Below are 6,000 nucleotides of genomic sequence, written 5' to 3'. Positions count from 1 at the left end.
AAACAAAAAATGTCAAAAAATAGGAATGACGTCATAAAAATTGATATGACGTCATAGTGATGCATCATATGTGTGGCAATTCATCTCTGCTCATGCCCTGTTCGATTCCCGCAAACAGAATTCAAAAAGCTTGCCAAGTTTCGGAGATAATTTTTCGGCGATTTCCATTAGCGGAGATAGTTTGACGTCATAACTTTTTTTTCTCGGAGGAATTTTCAAAATCGGAGATCGTCACTGTCTGCGCAGGGTATTTTTACATATATACACCAAGTTTCAGGAAGTTTCGATGAAAACTGTAGGCTGTGAAACAAAAAAGTCCACAAGAAGAAGATGAAGAACAACAACGTGAGTTAGACTTAGAGATCCTCCACGAGGATCTAAAAATAAAAAAAGAGAGATGGACAGATTGGGGATAGACAAAGAAGGATCATTGCAATGGATAAAAAGAGGTCCGCTCAATTGGGACGGAGAACAAATCATAACAAATGTCCAAGACAAAGAAACTACACGAATGGTTGTTAAAAAAACGTTGGGATTGAGTCAATCGGACAAGTTTCGATTCTGCAAGGTAGAAGCAGAAAGTACGAGACACCTCCAATCGGGATGTAAAAAAAAAACTCATGTCAGAACACCTGTACACACAAAGGTACAACAAGGTATGTCGAGTAATCCACAGGCACATCTGCAGAAATGTCAACATCCCAGTTCCACCAAACTCATCCAAAACAAGGACGTAATGCTCACGTGCGACCTGACGATCCCATCAAGCGTGAACATAGAAAACAAAGCACTGCAACCGGACATAGTACTCGGATACAAAAAGATGGCACGTTGTTAATTGAGGTTTCAGTACCCAGTGATTTTGGTCTAAAGAACACAGAAATCAAGAAAAATGACCAAATATCAAAACGTCACAAGCACCACCAATTAGCCAAGCCGCGCCTTTCTGTCAAGCAGGCCAGAAAGGTGTCGCACAAAGCCGCAGTACGTGACTCTTAAATCCGAGTTGTTTCGTATTATACAAATCGGTCCTTTCTTTTTCAACAACAAAGTACTGCAGCACATTGCCAACCAAAGGTGAGCCGAGAAGGATACTCCTCAATAGGGTGGGAGTGACATCGAAAGGATGAAGCAGAATTTGAGCCCTGCAGGATAGATATAATTTTCCCAGGTAAATGCATGGTTGTCATATTCTATGGTTATTTCCCTTCACTGGGAAAAGGTACTTTTGCTGGTGTATTATAAACATGGCCAGGATAGACAATATAATTGCACAAAAATTTTTTCAGCCTTGAACTATTATACTTGGACGTTCTACAATAAAGTCCATGTCAACCTTGAACAATTGCCGTGCATAGGGTGTTTTATATAAAAAGCCTCTCAGAATCGTGCCACGTGCAAGGATTTTAAACAAAGCTATCCTTGCATGTTGTCGCATCCATTTCCATTCAGCTCGAGTCTTGTCCAAGGCGTGTTGCTAACTGCATACACCTTTGCAAATGCACCTGTTGCACATTGCTCCTTCTGAGTGGTCATCCACAGCAATTCCCAGTGGAGATCTTCCAAATCCCACACTTTCTTTTTACCTAATCCTCCTGGCTATCACATGGCAGGAGGACCCAACACTTACCCCCTCCTCCCATAATCATGACCATCTGCCAACAAAACGGCTGAACAGTGCTTGGTTCATCTGGGACAGCCAAGGGTGGGTGGGGAGATGTGCAGCTTGAGGCTAAACCCCACAGTAAAGATCTTTGTTTCCTGGACACACATCGTAGATTCAGCTGTGCAATCACGTTTGTATAGATAATATTCAAGGGCAGTGGGAGAATGTAGACACGACGACTACTACTACCTCTTTAATGGCCCTTGGAGGTGCTTTGATGAGCATGCTGTCATGTGATCAGAAATCCCAACATGACGTCCTTCAATTCGGAGCTGGAGAGTGAGCAATCTCTGGAGAAAACGTTTGGCAGAACATGTTTCATGTACTTTTCGAATGTTGAAATGAATATCATGCTGTTCAAACCCCACACCTGGTTCTGCTTCCTGAAATACACAGGTATATGGCAGGTGGTGCACAACAAAGGAAGGGCGCCGAGCTGAAATTGCTCATCAATTGCTGACTTGGAAAAAAAATCGACATACATACATCAATACAGGAGCGAGACAACAAAGCATCTTACAAATACCTTGGAGTAGAAGAGGGCAACAAAATAAGTCATTAAAAATGTGCAAAACAATAACCAAAAGAATACCTGCATAGAACGAGTTTGATCCTGAAAACATACGTCTCCCCAAGGAACAAAATCAAAGCTGGAAACCAACGAACAGCACTAGTATTCCAATACAGCTGCGGAACCAGAAAACTAGACATTAGAACAAGAAAACTCATGTTCAACAAGAATAGGGGCAATACCCCTGGGCACTCACCTGGTAGAATAATCACACTGAGGAGGAAGTCATTGTTGGACGGAATCAGCAAAATGTACCTGACAATGAAACAATATTACAGGAAAAACTTATTTGGGGGGGGGGCAACCACCCCCCCTTCCCCGGCCAGTAAATCCCATTCGACCCACATTTTTCAAATAGCGTGAACAAACTTTGATACATCACGCGTGATGACGGTTGTCGTCAAGTTTCATCGGAATTGTGTGTGTGGTTTTGGAGAAGAAAGCAAATACCTCTTTTTGGGGGAAATCCCCCCCCCTGCAGACCCCCATTTACCACGATTTTTTTCATGGCATGAACCTTCTTTTGTGCATCAGGGGTGATGAAGGTTGTGGTCAAGTTTCATCGAAATTGTGTGTAAGATTTCAGAAAAGAAAGCAAATACATATTTTGAGGGGCAACCCCCAAACCTTACATTCCCTGAGACCCCAATTTTTCTAATGTCATGAACAAACTTTGGAACATCATGGGTGATAAAGGTTGTAGTTAAGTTTCTTTAGAATTGTGTCGTTTCTCAGAAGAAAGCAAATAACTCTTTAGGGGGGCAACCACCCGTAAACTCCCTCCATCGACCCCCCCCTAAGACCTCGATTCTTTTTTTCATGCTGTGAACAAACTTTGGTACATCACGGGTGATGAAGGTTGTGGTCAAGTTTCATCAGAATTGCATGTGTAGTTTCTGAGAAAAAAGCAATTACCTAATTATGGGGGCAACCCCCACAGATCCCCTGAGGGCCCCAATTTGTTCATACCATGAACAAACTTTGGTACATACACGGTGATGAAAGTCGTGGTAAAGTTTCATCGAAATAGTATGTGTAGTTTCAGAGAAGTTGCAAGTATTTGTGGATGGACAGACGGACGACACGCCATCCCATAATATCTCCAGAACTACGTTCCAGGTGAGCTAAAAAGTCAATGCATCCTGAGAACGTACCTGTCGAGGAAAGGTGGAGGTTTGCGACCTAATGGAACTCAATCAAGTGCACAGAGCGATGACTGTAGGATTAGCAGAGGTAAGCCTGATGTTGGCTTAGCAGTTTGGGTGGATGCCTTGGGATCTTTGGGTCCTGATTTTGAGCCCCTGTCGGCCGTTGAATTAACACCAGGTGGGGTTGACTTAGCCTGTCATCCTTCCGAGCTCATCGAAATGAGTACCAGTGTACTCGCGATCAGTGCATTACATCAGCGGCACAGCCACACCACCAGCCAATGATGCCATCCGCAGCCTTGTGCTCGATACAAGGGAAAAGGAGGATTTGAAGAGTACATGAAAAATTCAACAGACTACCGAATACAACAATTTGTACAAAAACAATGAACACAACAAGCCAGAAATGGTATCTCTCACTCACCTTTAAAAATGTTTTTACCAAAAGTAGGTGTGAATAGAAGATATCATGCACCAAACAAAAACAGCAACAAAAACAGCCCCAACGATTGCAAGAACAACAAAAGAAAAATATAACACGAAATACCAACAGATATATAGTGACAACTGGGAGAAAGACAAAAGAGCAGGGATATATATATATATATTGTTACGGTTGTGGAAAGTCACAGATCACTATTCAGGTTCGCCAAAGATCAGTTATGTCGATAAGTGTGTGTTCCAGGTTAGATTTCCCCACCGATGTATAACGGGATTTATTCGTGTGCCGGGCTGTGAACCTTTGAGGTAGTGTTATTCTTTTCTGTCTTTTATTTTAAACAAACATCTCCTCACCCTCTTCTCCACAACCGCCATCATCTCCTCACCATCATCTCCACAACCACCATCATCTCCTCACCATCTTCACAACAACCGCGTGAAGCTGATGATTCCAAACACGGCCACGTTTGACGGCAAGATCGGATCAAAACGGCGAAAGGGGCGGAGCCAGCCGGGGGTGAAGGGTCAAAGGTGAAAGAGCAAGCACCCCCCCCCCCCGAACCCGATAAAAAGCTGTGCTGAAATGCCGTGAAGCCAGTTGAGTTTGGAGCCTGGAGTCCGGAGAGTCGAGCGGTTGAAGAGACGCCGAATCGTCGACAAAGAACGAACGAGTTGAAGAACGAGTTGGAGAAAAGCGCTGGGAGAAAGCGTTCAAGTTCGCGCTGCGCTGGTGTGGTGGAGTCGACACGAGAGCTTGGAGAAGAGCGCTGGGAGAAAGCGTTCAAGTTCGCACTGCGCTGGTGTGGTGGAGTCGGGAAGAGAGCTTGGAGAGAGCGTTCAAGTTCGCACTGCGCTGGTGTGGTGGAGTCGACACGAGAGCTTGGAGAAGAGCGCTGGGAGAAAGCGTTCAAGTTCGCACTGTGCTGGTGTGGTGGAGTCGACACGAGAGCTTGGAGAAGAGCGCTGGGAGAGAGCGTTCAAGTTCGCACTGCGCTGGTGTGGTGGAGTCGGAAAGAGAGCTTGGAGAAGAGCGCTGGGAGAGAGCGTTCAAGTTCGCGCTGCGCTGGTGTCGTGGAGTTGACACGAGAGCTTGGAGAAGAGCGCTGGGAGAGAGCGTTCAAGTTCGCACTGCGCTGGTGTGGTGGAGTCGGGAAGAGAGCTTGGAGAGAGCGTTCAAGTTCGCACTGCGCTGGTGTGGTGGAGTCGACACGAGAGCTTGGAGAAGAGCGCTGGGAGAAAGCGTTCAAGTTCGCACTGCGCTGGTGTGGTGGAGTCGGAAAGAGAGCTTGGAGAAGAGCGCTGGGAGAGAGCGTTCAAGTTCGCGCTGCGCTGGTGTCGTGGAGTCGGGAAGAGAGCTGGAGAGTTCGGAGGTTGGAGTGCGGGCAGAGACAGAGGGTCGCCGAACCAGGACCCAACGAGGGTGGCCAGGTAGCCCGCTCAGTCTCTCAAAACCCCTTCGGTCATCCTGGCTCCGAGAAAATGATAAAGGTTCACAAGCCCGGTTCTTCCTTTCTTTCTTGGGTTTTGCATGAAAGTCTGTGGTGCCTTGTCCATAAGTAACAAACTGATTAAGTGCATGTACATAATAAATAGACATCGGCTGTAGGCTTTTGCTCGTGTCTTTTTCCCCATTTCGCCCCATTCATTGCATTGCTTGCATGCTTGTGTTTGAATAAATGTTCCCCATTTTTGAATGTCACCTGCACGTTGCATCCCTTCCTCCATTGACTGCCATAATAGCATTCGGAATAATTAGCTGGCTGATTATAAGCCGATAAAACGTACATCTGGTCCGACAGAGCTTGGCGATATAAAACCGCTCGGCAATCACAAACGGAACGAGCTGCTTAAGCGGCTCGTTTTCGTGCAGGCTCCGTCGAGGTACAAACTCCCGGCATTTCTGTCCGCGTGAATAATTAGGTACATCGACAATTCGGCGATGGACCCTGTAGCGCGTGGACAGAAGAGTTGGCTGGTTTATGGTGCCTTAAAAACACCCGTAGATGGGTTTCGGCGTTGATCCGGAAGCTGCGACTAGATTGCCACGTTCGGTGGGCGCGCACGGCCGCAATCGAGCTAAAGGCGGTCGTCCGCACGCTGGAGTGGCGGAAATCCACAACAATATGTATATATGTATATATTGTTGTGGTTTCCACCCAATTGGCGTGCGAGCG

The 6,000-nt window shown here is 46.0% G+C and overlaps 1 long non-coding RNA gene across 1 annotated transcript; it reads right to left on the bottom strand.

Annotated features, from left to right (window-relative positions):
- Positions 1 to 1,243: 1,243 nt before the first annotated feature.
- On the bottom strand, positions 1,244 to 2,840 carry LOC147023978 (uncharacterized). The gene is made up of 3 exons (XR_015059763.1): positions 2,434 to 2,840; positions 2,259 to 2,316; positions 1,244 to 2,049 (listed from the first exon to the last, which is right to left on the bottom strand). It is a non-coding gene; the product is annotated as an uncharacterized LOC147023978 (long non-coding RNA).
- Positions 2,841 to 6,000: the final 3,160 nt, after the last annotated feature.

Source organism: Eptatretus burgeri, chromosome 7, assembly GCF_056783735.1.
Source record: "Eptatretus burgeri isolate ZD-2024b chromosome 7, Ebu_testis_v1, whole genome shotgun sequence".
Classification (NCBI taxonomy): Eukaryota; Metazoa; Chordata; class Myxini; order Myxiniformes; family Myxinidae; genus Eptatretus; species Eptatretus burgeri.
Note: the sequence above shows the minus strand (reverse complement) of the source record. Positions and strands in the feature narration are given on the sequence as shown.